This window comes from Anabrus simplex, chromosome 2, assembly GCF_040414725.1.
Source record: "Anabrus simplex isolate iqAnaSimp1 chromosome 2, ASM4041472v1, whole genome shotgun sequence".
In the NCBI taxonomy this organism is placed as follows: domain Eukaryota; kingdom Metazoa; phylum Arthropoda; class Insecta; order Orthoptera; family Tettigoniidae; genus Anabrus; species Anabrus simplex.
Genome location: NC_090266.1, coordinates 62,926,880 through 62,950,967, shown reverse-complemented (window position 1 = coordinate 62,950,967; position 24,088 = coordinate 62,926,880). Strand labels below are relative to the sequence as shown.

The 24,088-nt window shown below is 42.8% G+C and overlaps 2 protein-coding genes across 5 annotated transcripts in view; one reads left to right on the top strand and one right to left on the bottom strand.

Moving 5' to 3' along the window:
• LOC136863862 (putative ferric-chelate reductase 1 homolog) overlaps window positions 1-24,088 on the bottom strand; it is a 526,743-nt gene that overhangs the window by 308,973 nt on the left and 193,682 nt on the right. Inside the window, exon 1 of one of the 4 annotated variants that reach the window (XM_067140218.2) lies at window positions 10,443-10,540. The exons of 2 other annotated variants lie outside the window; for them this stretch is intronic. The gene's annotated coding sequence lies outside the window, so the exon portion shown is untranslated. Of the gene's footprint in view, window positions 1-10,179; window positions 10,234-10,442; window positions 10,541-24,088 lie in introns of those variants that run through there. One more of the 4 variants, XM_067140221.2, reaches the window with a different exon arrangement.
• The window catches only part of LOC137498437 (uncharacterized), an 81,689-nt gene that overhangs the window by 18,385 nt on the left and 39,216 nt on the right, over window positions 1-24,088 (top strand). The gene's annotated exons all lie outside the window — the stretch shown is intronic.

Here is a 24,088-nt window from a genome sequence, read left to right as displayed (position 1 = left end):
CCAGCAACCAGGAGAATTGAACAAATTTGATTGTACCACATGATCGAATTTCGTCGTCATATGAAAGTGCGAGATGGTGTCCTACCCAGCTTGGAGGACTCTGCTGAAGGTGAAGGTCATGCCTACTCTACGGCCCATGACCGTTATGTTAGGATGACGTCTAAATATTAAGTACTTCCGAAACGGGATTCATGCGGGGTCTTTTGTTCTTCTAAATCCTTCGTCACACCCGACGAAGCGGAGAATCTCCCTGTCTCTGGAGTGGAATTTCTTGCTTGACCTGTAATGTATTAATTGTTTACTGCTATATTCCCCAATTTTGTCAAGTAGTTCCTGTGCGTAATTCGTAGTTCACTATCTATAGTTGTGGGAGTTAACTTCTCTTAAATAAATTCCCCTAAATATATACACTAACAGAGAATGGAATGACCACCACCACGAACGAAGTCTTAGTCCCAGAATATGGACATTTTATTGAAGCACTACAGGTTAATGACAGCTGGTAAAAACAAGTGGAACACACTGTGTGGAGATCAAGGCTATGTTAGGAATGAACACTATGGATGAAGCACTGCTAACTGCCAACTGATCTGTTTAGATGAAGGAGATCTTGTGAGGCGAATGGAGGTGTATAAAGGTGAATGGAGGTGAATAAAACTTCATCGACTGCCCATATACCTGGAAAGATTGTACTTTAGATTATTATTATTATTATTATTATTATTATTATTATTATTATTATTATTATTATTATTTGACGTATTTGAGCACTTTCAAATACCACCGGACTGAGCCAAGATGGAACCTGCCAAGTTGGGGTAAGAGGGCCAGCACCTCAACAGTGAGCCACTCAGCCCATCATTTTTTTTAAAATCTAACAAGTTATTTGTTTAACGATCGTTCTAATGGCTATCTCAACAGAGGCTGGTGTGTTCAAAATTTAAATCCGTAATCCAATTTCACGGAGTTTTCTCCTATCATCCGAACAATATAGCTGCCCTGTTTCTTTCAATCTCGTAAGTCTCCAACGTCCGCAAAAAACCAGTTCCTCCTGTTGCTCAATCAAGGATTCATTTGCAAACAGAGGAAATTCAATGCGTATATGAGAATTAATATTTCTCAAACGCTCATTTCACGAAAGTGGCGAAGAAGACGTGAATATCAGCATTCAGTAATTAATATACCATTACACTTACAATGAAACTACTTTAATGGATCTAGGCAATTGTAGTACTTTCTCTTGTAAGATACAGTTCAGTCTTTAACTGGATAAGGACTACGGAAATAATTCTAAACACAGGAAGTAATCCAACATCACAGTTCACAGCCGTATGGGATCCGTAACAAACAGGACTCATGAAGGAACTTGAGATGGCACAGCGAAAGGTTGCAAGATTCGAGCTTAACGATTTCAGTCCTAAAAAGTAGTGTAACGAGTATGATAGAAAAACGTGGGTGGGAGACACTGGGGACTAGAAGGAAACGAACACTTATGTGCCATGTATAATACCTATACGAATAAGCCAACTTGGGGAGAGTTGAACAGTCGACTAGAAAAGCCCTGTTACATAAGCAGCACAGATCATCAGCATTAAGTAAAAGGTAGATCGAAGACTTAACTATGGCAAATATTCGTTTGTAAATCGGGGAATTTATGATTGGAATGCATTTCCTGCAGCTGTCCTAGAGCTTCAAGAATAGACTCCAGCATTCTGTAAATATTGTGTGTAAATTTCTATGTGACGGTTTCATATTTTACTGCAACGCTCAACCCACTGTAAAATGTAGTAGGCTATTAAGGCATCTGAATTATTTAAGGTGTGTGTGAATGTGTATATGAACGTGCTGTATTTACAATAATAGTAATTGGACCGCTCAATCTACTTCAAGTCAGAGTAAAATTTTGAAATATTTAAGGTACGTATGAATTTGTATATGATGGTGGTGTAATGTAAAGCTAATAGTAAGCTCAACCTATAACAATGTAAGCCGTAGTGTTAAGCACCGAAAATATTTAAGTTATTTGTGAATTTCTAAATGATGCTGGATTTAGAATGTTAAACTAGTAGTATTTCTAGTAATGTTTTCTTTCCATGGAATTGCTTGTTGTACTCTTGTACTTGTTGTTGTATAATTATGTTTTACTTTATTAATACACTGCTAGTCTATAAGTTATCACTGTCACCGGGAAATTTCCCAATTGCGATATATTTGTTATTATTATTATTATTATTATTATTATTATTATTATTATTATTATTATTATTATTATTGGGCAAGGAGCAGAACAGAAGGAGTTAAGATATTTCCCTTATACACTGAACACGCCTAGGCATCACAGTCTAGAATTTTGCTATTTACGTGATGATCCATTGTATATTGGAAATAGTTTACTTCACTGTGAATTATGAGCTCCAATGTACCATAGAACAAGCAGTATTGGTAAAAGCCTAAAAAAATCTGTTTTTTTTATAACCTCATATTATGAACTTTGACATAAATCCACCACCATGCATCGATTACAACTTCCTTCTCCTTGAAGATCATGAAAATAAATGTGATTATGATTATGCTTGTTGTTTAAAGGGGCCTAACATCTAGGTCATCGGCCCCTAATGGTACGAAATGAGACACAATGTAATGACAATTTAAAAGTCAAAATCATCCACTGACCAGAATTCAAGACGTGATGACGAAGAATGAATGGATGAATATGAATTTAAAACAATCAGTGGAACCGACCCGCAATGCCCCACATTCCCAGAAACTATCGTAAAGCAATAGTATTACTGACCAAGGAACTGCTTCTAAAGCACAATCGTGAATCGATGATGCTTGTTGTCCAAAGGGGTCCAAAATCCAGGTCACCGGCCCTCATAATGATAGTTATTGCAGTATTGCTAGTAAAGTAGAACCATGGTATTTGTCATGTTGCGGTACTAATCAGAAGTAGCGCAGACTCACGGTATTCCACACATTATGGTACTACTCACAGGTAATTTAATACGCACACGTAACGCAGACCTATGGTGTTTCTCACACAGGTGTACTAATCACAGAGACTCGTACTATCCCGTGGTGCTCCTCACATAGTGGTACTAATCATAGGCAACGCAAACCCACTGTGTCGCTCATATAGTGGTACTAATCACAGGCAATGCCCAGACTCGTGGTGTTTCTCGCATAATTGTACTAATTACAGGCAACGTAAGCTCGTGGTGTTCCGCATATAGTGGTACTAATCACGGGTACTGTAAATCCCACCCTGATTCACACGCTGTTGCTACTCATTACAAACCTATTGTTTACCTAACATAGTGGTACTACTCGCAAACAAAGGCGATCCATGGTGCTCGCTGCGTGATGGTACTAATTTCAAGTAGTCTCATGGTTCTAATACGATCGATCATCCCTTGGTCGCCTCTTTTAGTCGCCTCTTACGACAGGCAGAAAATACCGTGGGTATATTCTTCGTCTGCGTCCTGCACCCACCAGAAGGGTGTGGGAATGACTGAATTACCTAATTAATATAAGGAATGATCTTCACTGCGGTAATCACATTAACGACGCTGTTACGAAATGTTACAGATCTCTTCACATGATTATGAGGGCATTTATGGGCTGTAGTAAGGATATAAAGGAGACCCCAATTAGAGTATGGTTCCAGTGTATGTGACCCACACCAGGATTACTTGATACGAGAACTGGAAAAGATCCAAGGGAAAGCAGCACGATTTGTTCTGGGAGATTTCTGCCAAAGAAGTAGTGTTACGAAAATATTGGAAACTTTGGGCTGGGAAGACTTGGGAGTAAGGAGACGAGATGCTCAGCTAAGTGGTAGGATCCGAGCTGTCAGTGGAGAGATTGTGTGGAATGACATTAGTAGAACGAATAATCTTGAGCGGAGCTTTTAAAAGTAGGAAAGATCATAATATGTCGATTAAGCTGGAATTCAAGGGGACAACTTGGGGCAAATATTAATTTATAGGACAAGGACTAAGGCACTGGAATAATTTATCATGGGAAATGTTCGAAAAATGTAAAAGTTCTTTGAAAATGTTTAAGTCCGCCTCTGTGGTGTAGCAGTTAGTGTGATTAGCTGCCATCCCCGGAGGTCCGCCTTCGATTCCCGGCTCTGCCACAGAATTTGAAAAGTGGTACGAGGGCTGGAACGGGGTCCACTCAGTCTCGCGAGGTCAACTGAGTAGAGGGGGCTCGATTCCTACCTCAGCCATCCTCGAAGTAGTTTTCCGTAGTTTCCCACTTCTCCAGGCAAATGCTAGGATAGTACCTAACTTAAGGCCACGGCCCCTTCCTTCCCTCTTCCTTGTCTATCCCCTCCAGTCCTCCCATCCCCAACAAGGACAGTGTTCAGCATATATAGCCTACAAGTTGTTCCTAATAACTGATTATATATTGTACAAGAGGCAAACTAGACTCCATATATCGTTTCCCCACACGATCGTGAGGTTTAGTTTAAAACAATCTGTCGCGCAAACTAATCGCCTTTGCCGGTTCAACCTGGATTGCAATAATTGTGCGGGTCTTGTATCTACTATTTCCGTTGCTGAGCTGGGCCAGCAGATATCAGGGCTAGCATCTGTCCATACAAAAATAAACTGGAACTCGCTGTGTGAAGTTTTGTATCTACCTGTGTCTCTCCAGGGAAAACAACTATTACCGAGCGAATTGGGTCGCGCAGCAATCAGCTTGCATTCGGGAGATAGTGGGTTCGAATCCTACCGTCGGGAGCCCTGAATATGGTGTTCTGTGGTTTCCCATTTTCACACCAGGCAAATGTTGCTGCTGTACCTTAATTAAGGCCACGACCGCTACCTTCCCAATTCTAGCCCTTTTCCAACTCTCCGAGTTCGAAATCATTGGTTGTGTTAGTGCGACGTTTAACAAGTACGAAAAAATCAACTTTTTAAGATGTTCATCACTTGTGTGTAATGCTGAGAAATTACCAATTAGAAAGAAATTAGGTGGAACACTTGACAATCTTTTCATATAAATTATGCTAATCACATGCAAAAGTCACCAGTATAATCTCTTAACACCCCCCCCCCGCGCAAAAACAAGTAGTTAATTATTTAACATACTGTATTTTATTTTTATTATTCTCTTGTGTCTCTGAAAACCGTAAAAGAGTAGTTAGTGGGACGTAAAACAAATAACATTATTCTCTTGTGTCAATGGGTAAACTTGTTCAATAAATACATAGCCAGCAAGATCGTGCTGGTACTTTTACAGTATACACAGGGCAGAAATAATTTTTGTTAATATATTTTCTGTACGTGACCTTTGCCAAGGTCGAAAGTACTTTTATAGAAAAAGCTCAGCAAAAGTTATCAGGTAAGAATAATAATATATTTTATAACTTTTATATCAATTATTTAACCATATACCACAAATATTTCGGATCAAATTACAAGAGACATTTTCAGTTGTGCTTGCATATTGTAATGCACATATCTTCTTATTTTCCTGCAATACGACAGTATTATGAAAGGCAGAAGGGAAGAAGTCCATGAATGCGTAGAGACATTTCGAAAGTTGTAAATTCGAGTGAAACAAAGAGGAATACAAAAACTACGCCTGAATGGGCAAAGTCTCTGCCGGTATTCCCTGCTACATTCTTACGTGTAACACACGCCTACATGATATGAACGGCCTTGTTGACGCAATCAGGTTTTACAGGGGAGCCCCTCGTTGACTCAGTTTCAGCAGCGGGACCAGTTATCCTTTCTTATCCGCTGTGAAAAAGGAACATAGAGAAATTCCTCTGCCGTACGATCATTGGCAGAGACCTTACTGCGCTGCACGGCCACTCCTCACCTGTGTCGGCATTCGGTTACTCCCAGCAGCGAGCTTCAAACATGATCTAAGAACCGAGAGAACCGGCTCAGCATAGCTAGAAAGAATGACAAAATTAACAAGATTCTGTTTACGCCGGACAGTATCGTGAATATTCGGTAATGTGTATTAAAGCGAGAACCATCCGACTACTTCGCTCATGTTAAACCATCACTTTACTTCAAGTCTCTTTGGGGTAGTCACTTGAAATTTTCAAGTGTTATTTAAATCTGTCCACGGAGGCCCGCGTTCGATTCCCGGTTCTGCCATTAAATCTGAAAAGTGGTACGAGGGCTGGAACGAGGTCCACTCAGCCTCGAGAGATTAACTGAGTAAAGGGGAGTTTGATTCTCACCTCAGCCATCCTCGAAGTGGTTTTTCGTGGTTTCCCTCCTTCTCCAGCCAGGCAAATGCCGGGATGGTACCTAACTTAAGATCGCGGACGCTTCCATCCCTCTTCCTTGTCTATCCCTTCCAGTCCACCCAACTCAACAAGGACCCTGTTCAGCATAGCGGGTGAGGCCTCCTGGGCGAGGTATCCTGCTCCCCAGTTGTATCCCCGACCAAATATATCCCACTCCAGGACACTGCCCTTGAGGTGGTATAGGTGGGATCCCTCGCTGAGTTCGGGGGGGTGGGGAATCAACCCTTTAACCTGCCAAGTTGGGGTTAAGAAGGCCAGCGCGTCAACCGTCTGAGCCACTCAGCCCGGCGGTAAACGGATTAAATAAGTAAGTAAATCAATATTATTGACACCTTTGGAGTGGCCGCGTGTGCGCGGTACGATTATGGGTCTCTGCATTCGGAAGACTAGTGGGTTCGAACCTCGTCGGCTGTCCGGAGCATATTCTCAATATTTCCCCATTTTCACTTTCAGGAAAATGCCGGGACAGTTCCTATTCAAAGGCCACATCCGATTACTTCCATCTCCTTACCCAATTTCATTCATTTCATCTTCATTACCTCCTCAACTGAGACTGGCGTCAGGAAGGGCTTCCGGCCGTAAAAACATGCCGAGTAAATTCCTCTCATCTCATCTCCAAGCCCGTATCAAGAAACGGGACTAAGAAGTAGACATGCATTATTTACACCTGTGTAAGAATAAGGAGGATTAGCAAAGCAAAGTCAATTCTGTCCACGCCACGAAGGCCCTTGGAGGGGTGGAAGGAAAAGAATTCCACTATCCGTAACCTCGCACTTCCTACGTTATTTTTATATGTTTAAAATTAGAAGAGCTTTGAAAACTTTCATAATACAAAAAAATAGGCGAGATGTTTTAATCTGTACGATTGTACAGACCCAAGATATGATCACCTTTCTCTACAGAGGACAGGCAGTTTACCATGACAAATGGTCACACAATTGTATACCTATGGCAAACAGGCCTGTAAACCAAACCCCTGCTGCAACAGCACGGAAGAGCGATGGCCCACCAAACTACCGCTTCTCAGCCCGAAGGCCTGCAGATTACGACATGTCTTACGGTCAGCACGACGAATCCTCTCGGCCGTTATTCTTGGCTTTCTAGACAGGGTAGCGAATATAAGAATAGTTCATTCCAGACCACGAGCTTTTAAAATTGTAGCAGATAACAGATTCATTCTCCAGTGACTGTACCGTGCACAGAATTGTCAAAGCTGAAAGTTCCTTATGAGGATCTCCAAGTACCTAGGTGTTAATATAAGGAAATATCTTCATTGGGGCAATCACATAAACGGGATTGTAAATAAAGGCTACATATCTCTGCACACGGTTATGACGGTATTTCAGGGTTGTATTAAGGACGTAAAGGAGAAGGCATATAAAGTCTATGGTGATACCCCAACTCGAGGATGGCTCCAGTGTCTTTGACCCTCACCAGGATTACTAGATTCGGAAAAAAAAAGCAACTCGATTTGTTCTGGGTGATTTGCGACAAAATAGTAGCGTTACGAGAAAGTTGCTGAAGTTCGGGCTGGGAAGATTTGAGACAAAGAAGACGAGCTGCTCGACTAAGTGGTATATTACGAGCTATCAGTGGAGAGATGGCGTAGAATGACATTAGTAGACGAATACATTTGAGTGGCGTTTCTAAATGTAGGTAAGATCACAATATGAAGATAAAATCGGATTTCAAGAGGAAAAATTGGGACAAATATTCGTTTATAGAAAGATGAGTTACGGATTGGAATAATTTACAAGAGAGATGTTCAATAAATTTCCAAATTCATTGCAATTATTAAAGAAAAGACTAGGTAAACAACACATAGGTAATCTGCCACCTGAGCGACTGCCCTAAATGTTGATCAAGTGGTGACTGATTTGACGATTTGATTTCAACAAAGTAGTACCGGCAACTTAATCACAGCGCTGGGGAATTTGTGTATCGGAATATCTTACCAGGAATTACTGATCAGCGACCTCGCACACGACAATCCTTTCTTGGCTTTCGCCACTCACTGCGGTAAGAGGCCTCTATACTCGCACCAAACCGCTTATTTCCAGGAACTTTCCAAGGATAGTTAAGAAGTGTTTAAAGGAAACGTACAGAAACAGATTGAATTCAACTTCATATCGTCATTCTCTATTTATTACGGAGAGACCATTAGAACAATTCCTACACCTGAGTAAAATTAGTAAAAGGAACATATTATTTTCTCAGATAAGTTCATAATGTACCCACCACAAACAGGAACGGGATTTGATGGTATTTGTTCTTTCATTCTTAATCCGTTTACCCTCCAGGGTTGGTTTTCCCCTCGGACTCAGCGAGGGTTCCCACTTCTACCGCCTCAAGGACAGTGTCCTGGAGTGCGAGACTTTGGATCGGCGGGATACAACTGGGGAGGAGGGCCAGAACCTCGCCCAGGCGGATTCACCTGCTATGCTGAACAGGGGCCTTGTTGGGGATGAGGATTTTGGAAGGGATACACAAGGAAGAGGGAAGGAAGCGGCCGCGTTGGCCTTAAGTTAGGTACCATCCCGGCATTTGTCTGCAGGAGAAGTGGGAAACCACGCACAGCTACTTAGAGGATGGCTGAGGTGGGAATCGAACCCCCCACCCTCTACTTAGTTGACCTCCCGAGCCTTTTCAAATTTCGTGGCAGAGCTGGGAATCGAGCCCGTGCCTCCGGGGGTGGCAGCTGATCACACTAACCACCACACTACTGAGGCGGACGTTATTGGTTTCACGTCCCACTAACTACGTTTACTGATTTCGGAGACGCCGTGGTGCCGAAATTTTGTTCCGTGGAAATTTTAAGTGCCGGTAAATCTGCAGACACAAGGCTGACATATTTGGACTGAGCCAGGACCTAACTAGCCAACCTGGGCTCAGAAGGCTAGCGCCCTAACCATCTGAGCCACTCAGCGCGGCAAATGGGATTTGGTAACCTCGCACAATACCCACTGCATGGAATTAACACGGTTCTACAATCTCGCATTAAACCCATTGCAATTAACACAGAAAATTTCACTGATACGCGAGAAGGTATGGGTGGAAAATTATCATTAGAAAAGCTGTTCCGAAACATGACAAATCACAACATTAACATATATTGTATTTTGTCAATTTATGGGTTAAATAAATTGTAATAATTCGGTTGACCTCCTTATTTTATCTCCACTTCTTTACCATCTCAGATTCCAGTCCGGTGTTTAATACGGACGTTTTCCTTTAGGAGGGGTGGGAGCAATTTTGTTCTACCTGAGGGGAGAAGGGGAGTTGGAATTGAGAGTATAAGAAACAATAAATCAGATCCAGAAAAATGGCGCTAATTAAACAAATACAACACAGCAACACGAATATCTCAGATTATTAAACTTTTAGATAAACGAAAGTTTCGCAAGGGACCGGCTGTTCATTCGTTAGTAGACGGTTAATATGAACAATTTGCATGACAACTTGTCTCACAATGTTTGCAATGTAAAGAGATCTATTGTATGATAGGGCCGACTGTCGGCCGACACCCGGACGTTCGAAGTCCAGAATTAAAATCGCCTTTCTTTAACACTCTCAAGATAATGCAAACACAATATCTCACACGTTCCTTTTCTTATTGCACGAAACATCACATTGCTGAAATGACTTTGCTCAACACAACCACGTGCGATTAAACATCCATAATCAGTTTAGAGAATTGAATGCTGCCATTCCAAGAAGGAAAGGCTTCTTGCAGCAAGATTACAAAGGTTACAGTAACATTGCTACGCCAGGTCTTTTTTCACTGTCTTGTGCTACAGAAAACCTATAGATCTCGGTCAGGTAAAATATACTGCACACTGTAAGGAACTCCTAAATTTAGTAAACACAACTTATCCTAGCACAGGCTAAGAAACACGTACCGTTTATATTTTCCTTACAGTCGATCAACATCCATGTGGGAATACACACACACTTTAAATGCCTTGCAAATAACTTGACACACGCACTACGAGAGAAACTCGGGACACTCGTCACAACTATACAGAGCCCATACAGTAACTTTCTAAAACACACGTTTAAGAAATTCCAGTGGAGATAAATCGTAGCACAGGCAACGTGATGTTAAGCAAAACTACTACCAACAAACACGAAATAGCTACAAGGAAACAGCAGGTTAGCTTACCTAAGTGGTGTCGATGCTGCAGTCCACTACCTGCTACGGACACGGCCGTCTTAACACTAAGCTGGTCTTGGTCGTTCCAGTCGGAAGGCCACTCTAACATCTCCCACTTGTCAGCGTGATTCATTCTATGGAAGGGCGGTGTTTCCACCGGAAGCCATGCGCGCGTCTTTCGAACTTCTCTGATTGGTTCTCCAAAGAGCGTAATAAGGACAAGAATCGTTCTTGGTACAGAATAGGAAAAAAATGAAATGTATTCATCCGAACAGGTGAAGGAGAATTACGTCTCCCACATGGTAGGCCCGAGACACAGTCAAATATACTTCTGAATAATATAAATTAAAATTGGAGGAATTTGTCCCAGCCGGGTCTCTTTACTCCGGCCCCGCGATCTAGGGTTAGCGAGGCACCGGGTTCGATTCCCTGCTAGGTCATAGATTTTACCTGGATCTAAGGTCTGGTTTTAGGTCTACTCAGCCTTTGTGAGAACAGTTGAGGAGCTACCTGACGGTGAGATAACGGCCACGGTCTAGAAAACTAATAAAAATGGCCTAGAAGAGGCGTCATGTTGACCTGCAGGTTTTCGGGCTGAGCAGCGGCTGCTTGATAGACCAAGGCACATCAGGGCTGTAACACCGAGGGGTTTAGGACTGTACACGGATCAGACATTGGGGGGCGGGAGGGGGCATTTCACTGAAGACATTCACGAAATAGTTTTCTACGATTTATCACTCTGATTCCTTTCCCTTACGCCAAAGCAGCTACTCCCTCACCAATTCCTCGTCTAAATTTTCAGTACTAGTGAAATATCAAAACAATCAGACTCGTTGAGTGAGTGGTCAGCGTTGAGGCCTTCGGGTCACACGGTCCCGGGTTCGATTCCCGGCCGGGATGGTGATTTTAATCTTGTGTGATTAATTCTTCTGGCTCGGGAAATGGGCGTTTTTCTTTGTCCCAACACTCTCCTCTTCAAATTCAGACAAAAAACTGCATTACAAACCACCACAGAAACACGCAAAAGTATTACAGTACGTTCCTCCGAATGGTGTTTTTAATTTTTTTTTTTTTTTTTTTGCAAGTTGCTTTACGTCGCACCGACACAGATAGGTCTTATGACGACGTAGGGACAGGGAGGGGCTAGGATTGGAAAGAATGCGGCCGTGGCCTTAATTTAGGTACAGCCCCAGTATTTGCCTGGTGTGAAAATGGGAAACCACGGAAAACCCTCTTCAGGGCTGCCGAGAGTGGGGTTCGAACCCACTATCTCCCGAATACTGGATACTGGCCGCACTCAAGCGACTGCAGCTATCGAGCTCGGCCCACATGGTGTTGGCGTAAGGAAGGACATCCAGCCATAACACAGGACCAAATCCGCATGTGCGACACAGGTATGGGAAAAGTGGTAGAAGAAGATTGGTTTACGCCCCACTGACTACTTTTACGGTTTTCGGAGGCGCTGAGGTGTCGGAATTTTGTCACCCAGGAGTTATTTTATGTGTCGGTAAATCAACCGACAGGAGGATGGCGTTTTTTATCACCTTCAAATAACAAAGCCAACTTGGGACTCGGAAGGTCAGTGCTGAAACCTCTTAGCCACTCAGCCTGGCTTTGGGTGCGTATAAATTAGCAGGCGTAATTATTGGAGGTGGGGGGGGGGGGCATGATTAACATGAACAAGGGCGTGTGGAATTATGAACAACTATTAGTGCAACATTCCTATATGTTGACAATATTCATAATCAAACAAACAATAACAGAACTTGTTTCTCAAATAGGCTACATTTTCTGAATGAATCTTATGTACGGAGTTATCAAAATTAACCACAAGTAAACAGAAAAAAGTAGAACTTGCTTCACAAATGCATTTTCTGTATAAATGTCCTTTGTTGTGTATTGTTCAATTCATGATATGTAAAGCTCTAGATGTTCCGCCTTAACAGTCTCCATTACGAAATACAGTTCTCCAAAGGAATGTCCGCTTACTAATCTCATTTCTTTACATAAAATCATCGGCCACCTTCTCCAGATCTAACGCATTAGCTGCCTCCGTGTGTAGATGCCGAACTCCACGTTTCAGTGTAAAGGGACTTAACATCTAGGAGGAATTGGTTGGGGGGGGGGGGGGGGGGCAAAATGACACTCTGCCCCCTGGTATAATTTTGGGGGGAGGCAAGAAACGCCTTGCCCCCCCCCCCCCAAAGTAGGCGCCACAGTAAATTAGTATTGTAGCCAGTTACAGACAGGAATACTTCACTTAACCCCGACAGATCAAGAGACCGAGCACAGTTCTACTACTTGAACGCCTGAAATTCTGTTAATCACAGCAATTTTTGTTAGCCGGCCGAGTGACTCAGATGGTAGAGCACTCGCTTTCTGAGCCCAAGGTGGCAGACTCGATCCTCGCTCAATCCAGCATGTCGGTAGATTTACCAGCACGTAAAAGAACTCATGCGGGACAAAATTTCCGGTAACTCGGCGTCTCCGAAAACCACAAATGTAGTTAGTGGTTCGTAAAACCAATGGCCATTATTATTGCAATTTCTGTTCATCTCAATTTCCTTTACACTCAATCTGCAACCACAAAGAAAGAAATTAGCACTTCGACGTTCACCGACCTCCTGTACCTCCTGAGAGTTACCGGAGACAGTGAAAGAAAACCCGACAAAAAAACAACAGCTTGAAAGGTCTGTTGACCGGGCGAGTTGGCCATGCGTGTAGAGGCGCGCGGCTGTGAGCTTGCATCCGGGAGATAGTAGGTTCGAATCCCACTATCGGCAGCCCTGAAAATGGTTTTCCGTGGTTTCCCATTTTCACGCCAGGCAAATGCTGGGGCTGTACCTTAATTAAGGCCACGGCCGCTTCCTTCCAACTCCTAGGCCTTTCCTATCCCATCGTCGCCATAAGACCTATCTGTGTCGGTGCGACGTAAAGCCCCTAGCAAAAAAAAAAAAAGAAAAAAAAAGTCTGTTGAGACCAGGATTGAAATTACAGCTTATCTGCTTACTCGTGTGACATGTACACCGCGCTCTGGTATCGTTCTACAATCTAGTCTGTGAATCACTGCCGTTTCATGCATGGTATCCTTCGTGACTCTTGCCTTCTTATCTTTTAAATCCCACCTTGGTGATCAAAATGCTGCTGAATAGATATTCCAATCAAATGCTTAAAACAATACTGTTTACCTTTTTTTTTTTTTTTTTTTTTTTTTGCAAGTTGATTTGCGTCGCACCGACACAGATAGGTCTTATGACGACGATGGGACAGGATGGGGCTAGGAGTGGGAAGGAAGCGGCCGTGGCCTTAATTAAGGTACAGCCCCAGCATTTGCGTGGTGTGAAAATGGGAAACCACGGAAAACCATCTTCAGGGCTGCCGACAGTGGGGTTCGAACCCACTATTTCCCGAATACTGGATACTGACCGCACTTAAGGACTGCAGCTATCGAGCTCGGTATACTGTTTACTCAGGCGGTAGAAGGCTGCCTTTCTGAGCTCAGTCGATGGTATTTGAAGATACTCAAGTACGTCAGCCTCGCATCCGTGGACTTACCGGCACATTAAAGAACTCTTGCGAGACAAAATCGTGGTACCTCGGCGTCTCCAAAAACCGTAAAAAAAAGTTAGTGGGACGTAAAATCACTAACATTATTATTGTTTAGCCAACGAGGTTGGCTTATAGCACCGGACTGGTCCGGGATCGAACATGCTAATTTGGGCTCAGAAAGCCAGCAATCTATCATCCGAGCCAATCGGCACGTCAGAAGGTTGCTATTATTATTATTATTATTATTATTATTATTATTATTATTATTATTATTATTATTATTATTATAAATGTTATTTTCGTCTGACTGGAATTGCAGCGGACTACAAGGATTCATATTGGGGGGCCGAGGCGGCAAAGACGTGCTCGGTTCACACGGCAGGCCGTGGGTTCGATTCCCCGTCAGGACGTCGAAAAATTTAAGAAACAAGATTTTCACTTCCGAAGGTGCACATGGCGCCGAGGTTCACTCAGCCTACACCAAAAATGGGTACCAGGTTAAATCTTGTGGGCAAAGGCGTTCATTGCTTCATTCCTCTGGCTCGGGGACTGGGCATTTGTGCCGTCTTCATCATTAGGTAACCTTTTTACCTCACCAAGTGCCGAGATTACAGATAGTGGAAGCCTTTACGTTCCTTCATGGCCTGTACGGAGATGACTTTGCTTTTGTTTGTACAAGGATCCATAATACCAAACTATGTACTACACAGGGTTATTACAATAAAAGTACAAAAAGATTGTTGTTTGAAATAGGAACCTCTCAACTATTCATAACCACATTTTATCATTTGCAGTAGTTCGGTCAAATAGTTAGCATGCTAGCCTTTGGAACGAGAGATTCTGGGTTCGATTCCCGGTCGAGTCGGGGATTTTAACGTTCATTGGTTGATTCCTCTGGCTCGGGGACAGGGTGTTTGGCCGTCTTCATCATCATAATTAGATAGGGCTCCATTCTCATAGATGCGCAGGTCGTCCATAGGGAATCAACTCGAAATACCTACACCGGGTCTCTCCGGAGGCCAGACGCCTTTATTATTGTTATTATTATTATTATTATTATTATTATTATTATTATTATTATTACTATTCCGACTCCGTAACTGAATGGTCAGCGTTGAGGCCTTCGGTTTAGACGGTCCCGGATTCGATTCCCGGCCGGTTCGGGGATTTTAATCACGTCTGATTAAATCTTCTCGCTCGGAGACTGGGTGTTTGTGTTTGTCCCAACACTTTGCTCTTCATATTCACACAACATACTATACTGCAAACCACACATAAACACGCAATATTGATAACATCTGTCCAAATAGGGTTGGCGTCAGGAAGAGCATCCGGCCGTAAAACAGGGCCAGATCCACATATGTGTGTCACAGTTCACACCCGCGACCCCACAAGTGGAGGAAAAGTGGTAGAAGATGATGATTATTATTATTATTATTATTATTATTATTATTATTATTATTATTATTATTATTATTATTATTATTATTATCGTCATTAATTGCCAGCCCCGCGGTGTACGGGTAGCGTGCCTGCCTCTTGCCCGGAGGCCCCGGGTTCGATTCCCCGCCAGGTCAGGGATTTGTACCTGGATCTGAGGGCTGGTTCGAGGTCCACTCAGCCTACGTGATAACAATTGAGGAGCTATTTGACGGTGAGATGGCGGCCACGGTCTAGAAAGCTAAAAATAACGGCCGGGAGGATTCGTCATGCGGACTACACGACACCTCGTAATCTGCAGAACTTCGGGTTTAGCAGCGCTCGCTTGATAGGCCAGGGCCCTTCGGGGCTTTTGTGCTACGTGGTAAAAAAAATGCCCGGAGGCACCGGGTTCGATTCCCGGCCAGGTCAGGGATTTTTCTCTCGACCTGAGGGCTGGTTCGAGGTCCATTCAGCCTACGCCATTAAAACTGAGGAGCTATCTGACGGTGAGATGGCGGCCCCGGTCTCGAAAGCCCAGAATAACGGCCGAGAGGATGCATCCTGCTGACCACACGACCCCTCGTAATCTGCAGGCCTTCGGCTGAGCAGCGGTCGCTGGGCAGGCTAAAGCCCTTTCAAGGGCGTTAAGTGCCTTTGGGTTTCGGTGGGGGGCGGGTAAAATAATATCGTTATCATTTGGAGTCCATTAAAGAGTGTTATCGATCCCACAAGTTTTCGAATACCAACTTATGTGGGAGGTGGTAAACCGATGTATTGAATTTCTAGTGCTGGTACTGCTGATTAAGTGGTGCGGGCAGGACGATGCATGGTTTACGACAAATCAGCACAGTAACAGGTGCAGCCTCAGAACGTGTCAGTTTACAGCAATAACGAGTGTTTAAAACCCATACATCTATCAAGTTTAGGTGTCAGGAACTCTCCATATTGGTCTTGCCACGACCAGTCACTGAGCGACCTAAATCATTTGTTCTCGCTAGCTCATTCCATCCAGTTTAACAAACTATAATACTGAAAAGACTTCAGCAATTACACCTACAAATTCCGATACACTTTCAGTGCCTTCTCATCTCAGGACAGAAAAACAAGTACCGCGCGAGTTGGCCGTGCGGTTAGGAGCGCGCAGCTGTGAGCGTGCATCCGGGAGATAGTGGGTTCGAAACCCACTGTCGGTAGCCCTGAAGACGGATTTCCGTGGTTTCCCCGTGGTTTACGGCCGCTTCCTTCCCATTCCTAGGCCCTTCGTATACCATCGTCGCTATAAGACGTATCTGTGTCGGTGCGACGTAAAACAAATTGTAAAATATAAAGAAAAAATATACGAAGCCATAATAAAATATCTGACCTACATCAAATTTCAAATATGATACTATGTATACTAAAATAATAATCACCCATTCTAAAACGGTGTGTGAATAAAATGAAAACGGTCCATCATAAATTTTCAGCTCTTCAAGCGAATAAAACTGCGTGAGGCCTTTAATCCGTTCTTTCACATATTCATTCAATCATTCGCTATCTTTTAAAAGTGAACTAATTGATATACAGACACGGACGTAGGTATTCGTATAGTAAAACATGTTGCAGTAAGCGACTTCTGACTCACGTGCATGCTCTATTTATCTTGGGTAACATGTATGAGATTTCCAGGAACACCACAGGTCAGTCACAAGGGCAAAACCAACGACAGGTTGGAATTCAACAGTACAGATTTGGGCAAATATTCGTTTATATGAACAGGAGTTAGGGATTGATATACTTTATCAAAGGAGATTTTCGATAACTTTCCGAATTCTTTGAAAGTATTTAAGAAAAGACTACGTAAACAACAGACAGGGAATCTGCCACCTAGGCAACTGCCCTAAATGCACATCAGTGATGATTGATTGATTGATTGATGAATTGATTGATTGATTGATTGATTGATTGATTGATTGATTGATTGATTGATTGATTGATTGATTGATTGATTGATTGATTGATTGAATAAGTTTACGTTGTAACGTCCAATTCTTCCGAACAGAAGTATTCCTACACTTGGCTTTGAACAAGGAAACAACGCACAAGCTAGCTGTCTGCCACACTCAGTCTCTCAGGTGTTATCCGTCTGTAAATGTTGGCCGCATGGTATTCCGATGCCGAACGCCACTAGTAGTTTTTTTTATTTTTTTATTTAGAAAGGTGTTGGCTGAATGTTAAACGAGCTGTATTGAGTGACTGGTGGGATACAAGTGGTTGAAATGGGTCGCAAAGGAAAGGAAACTACAGTGAAAATGGGGCGGGGATTCAACCTCGGTGGCAGAGTGCCCAGTGACCGCCAAATTTCCTTAAATTTTGTAGTAAGTCCACAGAAATTATAAAAATAAAAAGAACCATTGGCACAACAAACCTTAAATGGGCCTTGGCCTCACAAATTACAGCTACTCAACCTGAAGGCCTTTTCAAGTGCCGGGTGCCAGACTTGGGAACTTTATTCCCGTGAATATTTAAAAATCTAAAAATCTGATGACCTTCAGATCTACTCGCCGAAATTATTTCTTAAAGAGTGTGAGTAATTGGCATTGTCTGTTACGGTTTTAAGTTTGCATGGATATACTTACAGTAGTAAAATTAATTGCCGGCCTCGTGGTGTAGGGGTAGCGTGCCTGCTTCTTCCCCGGAGGCCCCGGGTTCCATTCCCGGCCAGGTCAGGGATTTTTACCTGGACCTGAGGGCTGGTTCGAGGTCCACTCAGCCTGCGTGATTAGAATTGAGGAACTATCTGACGGTGAGATAGCGGCCCCGGTCTCGAAAGCCAAGAATAACGGACGAGAGGATTCGTCGTGCTGACCACACGACACCTCGTAATCTGCAGACCTTCGGCCTGAGCAGCGGTCGCTTGGTAGGCCAAAGCCCTTCAAGGGCTGTAGTACCATGGGGTTTGGTTTTGGTTTGGTTTTAGTAAAATTAAGATGCATTTGTAATATAGGATTACTACCGTAGTTAAGATTACACTTTTATTGTTTGTAATATAACATAATCATATTTTCATATTAGGGTTAAATATGTCCGGCCACGCGGTGTAGGGGGCAACGCGTCCGCCTGTCACCCGGCGGCCCCGGGTTCGATTCCCGGCCAGGTCAGGTTTTTTAAACTGTAATGATTAATATCCCCGGCCTGGCCTTTCCTCACACACAACATTCCACACTACCGCCTTTCCAATTATATGTAGGTTCATACAATATGGTGCCAGTAGGGGCAAAAGATCCACATGGGTCGACACCCCGAACAAATAACATTTTAAAACGTAAAAAAATAAAAAAATGGTTAAGTATCCAGTGTTTAGAGTACATCCTTGGCTTTGACAACATGAAAGTGAACGAGGTATGAGCGATGCGAGTAATGCCATTCCTTATGCAGCTTGTCTCTGCTATGAGTGGTGCGAAAATGTTGCTCATAGGATCGGTTGGTGCATGCATTTCAGTGGGCTTGGCACACTGATATGTAATAGCAACTTCTGGCTCAGTGAGGAAAGCAACGGGAAAATACATCACTCTTCATTTCCCTAGTACGCCCCTTCAGTGATGCCTAGGCCATCTATGACAGCTGATGGTGAAGGATCGAACCAGCCTTGGGGCTGAGGACTAAGCATACATACATACTGGGACCTTTCCCACCGTCCCCCATGACTCATGGGACCATGTGACAACAAACCAACCCTTTCGGGTCACGAACACATGGGACCATGCTCCACGGAAGTCGATAGTCAAGGGATCTTTTTGGTCTGTGCCGATTTCTCCTCATTGGGATTGTATACTTAATCCACTCACATGAAAAGTTATCGACCATTCGACTCAGCTAGATCAAAGCTACTCTCCCGTTCCTGAGGTCTGAACACGGACTCCTCAGGGCCGAAGAACGTTCGCGGCATATAGAGGCTATCAAACATAAACTATCTTAAAGGCCTACAATGAACGGAAGAGGATTCTGGATGCATGTTTTTTCGGTATAGATAGGCATGAAATCGTTTAGAACAATTTACTATTCACTCGGTGAAATATACAAAATTTACATACACTCTTGATACTTCTTACACAATTGATATAAGCAATCACTTATTTCAGCAGCGGAAAAATCCGTACTGCCATTGACATCCACTGTTACCTCCACATTCCACAGACAAAATCTATGTGAACGGCAACGTTAGCTGTTACTTTCTCTAATCCAATAAATTTTTCTTTTTGACACAGACGTAAATATCCATATCCCTCTCTACCAAAACAGAGAATTACCGAGAGGTTATTAATATGATCTCACTTTTTCACATACTATCACTTTGAATTGCCTGTGTCCTATATTGCTTACATAACTATTACATTAGTTTGGATGTCTGCTACACAAATTGTTTTGTGTATTATCGCGATTGTTTTGTGCGTTCTATCCTCCGGTTACCATAAACCACTTGAGTACGACATACACAATAAAATGACCCTACCATATTCACAAAAACAAAACAAGCCATGTTCCCCCAATGCGAGTATTCCATGGGACTGAATCCCGTATTACACATTTGACTCTATTTACACACAAGACAACTGTCCGCTTTTTTTTTTTGAATGGTCGGCTAACTCTAGGAATCAATAAAGTAAATATTAAAACATAATTAATCCGAACATTCTGACCATATCAGAAATCCGTCACTAAAACACGGAGAAGGAAAATAAAAAAATGGACTCAAGTCTTCCATATAAAATTAAACAGACTTGAACAACGAATTATCATTTGCAATCACTACCAGTGGACTTTCACGAAGTCTAGATTCAAATCGACATCGATTATAAGTAAACAAAACACTTCCTGGAAAAGAAATATATCAAACACATGTATCAATAAAGACAATAGCTGTAATTAACCCGTTGTAACCCGCTGTCTTAGCGAGCTGTTGATCCCTGCTGTGCCCACACGAGGTTCGAACCTGAGACTCTGGTCGTCTCCATCCAGGGTACTGTAATCAAGCCCTAATTAATCTAATCATGTATCGAACAGTCATAACAAAAATAAACATCTATATTGCTCTGTGGGTCATGGTCTACGGCGTGGCAATTAAAGAACTTACTGTCTTTATTCTCAAAAGAAAACAGACTGTTGGTCAGACCAACCTTTCTGCTGGTATCTATTCCTCCCTGTTCCAGATTCTCCCCCTCTCAGCCATAAATTCACGTCTGACACTTGTCCCACTGTCCGGAGACTAAAGACACTATTCAACCTGCTTCCCGCTAGGATTTTTCTTTCTGTGTCCATCAAATTAATTCATTAGAAAACTGGCACATTTCATTCAATGCTCGGGCCAGCCCACATACCTTCAGTACACGAGAATCATTTCTCAAATTCGACCGTTAATTCACATTTCACTCTCTCATATCTCTGGAGATCTGGAGTTCGACTCGTATCTTCTCTCCTTCCAAAAGTTCACCATCCGTTAGCCACTGACCACAGCAATACTCCTATTTCTCCGCCTCTAAGGCGAGAGTGTGTACCTATCAGATACTACCCTATTGCTCGAAATCTATCGGTCTAAATCATCAATCAAAATACCTTTGGTAAAATAATAACAATAATAATAATAATAATAATAATAATAATAATAATAATAATAATAATAATAATAATCTTCTAACCTTTTGCTTGAAATGTATCGGTATCAAAACACTGATCAAGTTACATTAAGAAAATAATAATAATAATAATAATAATAATAATAATAATCAAAATTAATTAAAATTATTAAATCCTGCCAAAACACTAACAGACCTCATTAGTGTCGTGGGGGACAGGGGTTCAAACCTCGGCACTCCAATCCTTGAACATCTTCCAGTACTGCCACAACTTATATTATCATGCAACAAACTATATCTTTACGAACATAGTGCTGATTCTAGCCCAAGCCTTTCCTTTTTATACGGGCACTTGTTGATGACTGTCACCTCGCTAATCCCTGCGTAACTTAGGCAATTGCTCAGATGAGATCTACATTATTAATCTACATAGCATTCTACTCCGTTTCCCCCTCAATTCCTTCTCAGCACTAAATAAACAAAATATGATAACATGCAAATGTAGCCACTAAAAGGGGTCCCAAATTCTATACATAAACAAAGGATCACTCCCTTCCCGTATCTAATTAATTAAAATCAAAATGAATAAAAGGATTCCCGACCATTCTCAGGCGGATTAAGCCCATTTATAATGTTATTTTTAACCCTATACTTCATGACTGTTATTTACAAAGGGAAATACTAGCATTGGAGAAGAAACAAAACTTTGTACTCAACGGTTGATGTCTTCGGCCTGGTCCGGAGGTTCCGGAGGCCTACCCATGTTGGATTACTCCATGGCGTTGGATCCTGGAGTCCTGGAGTTCAGAAGTTCCATATCTTGTCTCGCGTAATCCATCTTAGTAGCACACGGATCACTGAAATTAGATTGTAATTTACACAATTTATCAATTTCTTGCACACGTGTTACCATTCACTCCTATTACTTCTTTGGCTACCCACTGCCAGTTACATGGAGATGAATATACCGGCTACTTTCAGCTAGTCTACCCGAATTGCACTGTTAAGCCGGATATTCCCAGCATCCGTATGATGCAGAACTCTCTACCCCTATCTTCTGTATGGTTTAATAGTTCAGGAACATTCCTCACTAGATGTTAATCAGTTAATAATCTGACCTGCGCTTTGTTCAGAAACAGAGTGGATTTATACAGTTTTTTTGTTCTCCTACAGAAATTCTGCGTACTATCCAGTAGTTGTTATACAAAATCCTACTTCATATTTCACGCAGTCTTAGTCTATTTTGCAACCGATATCTTAAGTACATCTCATTACCGTAATCGTCTGTTGCCTATCACAAATTATAAGCGAAAAAACTGAAAAATTTCACTCCCGCTTTGTTCACATAGTATACAAAGGCGCAGTAATTCGATAGCGAACTGGCCGTCGTTTCCCGTCGAAAGCTCCTCAACGAATGCTGAAGCTCCCTCGAAGTGCGAAAAACTTATACTAGCCCCGGTGGTAGGGGCGGTTTAGTGAGCTCATCCCCACTCTTATTTCGACTGCTCCTGGATAAATCAGCCTGTCGAAATTAGCAATACGCTAGACTGTGTGACTTGGTTATGCACAAGTACGCTATGATATGCGGAATTGAATATGTTCGGCGGATCTGCAGTAATTAATTTATCAGCTTGGAGGGGAAATAGGGAGTCCCCGAAGGCACCTGGTTTTTCACCAGGCGTACGTACGCTAACGGAGTTATATAAGTTGTTTACCAACGCCTTTCGCTTGGAGAGTATTTTCTATCAGAACTCCTGACTTTATAATTTCACCAAAATTCAGCACACTGCTCTGATGGGTGCAGTTTTGCTAATCAAGCCTTATTTACGCCGAAAATGCATTAAATTTAGCCCGATCGCTTTGGCATCGCTGTACGCTGGCATTTGTTTTCCAATATGGAGTCGCTAAATAGTGTTCTTCTCCTGCTTCTTCTATGACGTGTGCCTAGTTCGGGGATTCTTTAAGCCACCCAGTGGGCGGGTGAAGGCGCCTCTCTGGCGGGCGTCTTATTGCACAACCTGATGATACTCGAAACATCCACACAAAGAGAGCTAGCTGCCTGCTTTCTAACCAAGCATATCACTTGAAATAAATACTAATTGTGCCGGTACGGTCACATCTACCCCTCCGTTGGTTTCAAGAAATTTGAAACGGAGTTGCGAATTTCTTGAACAATTACTACCCAATCCGTCTTAAGAACAATCTTCCTTAGCTGCTCTAAGTTTCTGTGATTCCAACCTCAACTGGGCATTTTCTCTCTGGAGTAAGTAACATACTCGTGCCATAATGTCGCGTCTCTGGTACAGCTCTATGCACTCCTCACAACTCTGGTCATTCAAATCATCTCGTTTCTCCACCGTCATTACATGGACTGCTGGATCTTCTTCACCATCTTCTTCGTCGTCCCCTGGATCCTCATCTTCGTCTCTCTCCAAATCCTCTTCCTCTTCTTCCGCGTTCTCGTCCACCTGATTGGCGTCTATTCTGCTGCTTCCTGGAGGATGGTACAATTTCAAATTGGCGGCATTGTACACGGTCTCAATCGTGCCGTCCATGCTCTGGACCTTGTAGGAATTATTGTCCAAATTTTCGATGATCCGATACGGCCCAATGTATAACTCCGCAAACTTATGATAAATTTTATTTGCGGGATCGGAGATCGCTGGTCGTTTGACAAGAACAAGTTCTCCAACTCGCAGTGGACGATGGTACCTTTTTCCGCGCAATCGCCGTAATCGCTTCTCTGCCTGTTCTTTCAAATATTCCGCCGTCGTTTGTATGCAGAGTTCCACGGATAAGCGGGGGTCTTGAGGGCATTGGATTGCATTCACCCAGGGTCTCTTGGGAACTTCGTCGAAGTGAACGACGCTTGGGATCATCCCTGTCGACTTGTGGACTGTCCCATTCACACATTCCTCAATAATAGGAAGGACGTCCACCCATCGCCAATGTTGACGGGAACAGTAGATCCGGCAAAATTTTCCTATCTCCCGCATGATCCGCTCGGCTGGATTTGATTCGGGGTGGCGAATCGAACTCAGGTGATGCTTCACCCCTAGTCGTTCAATATCC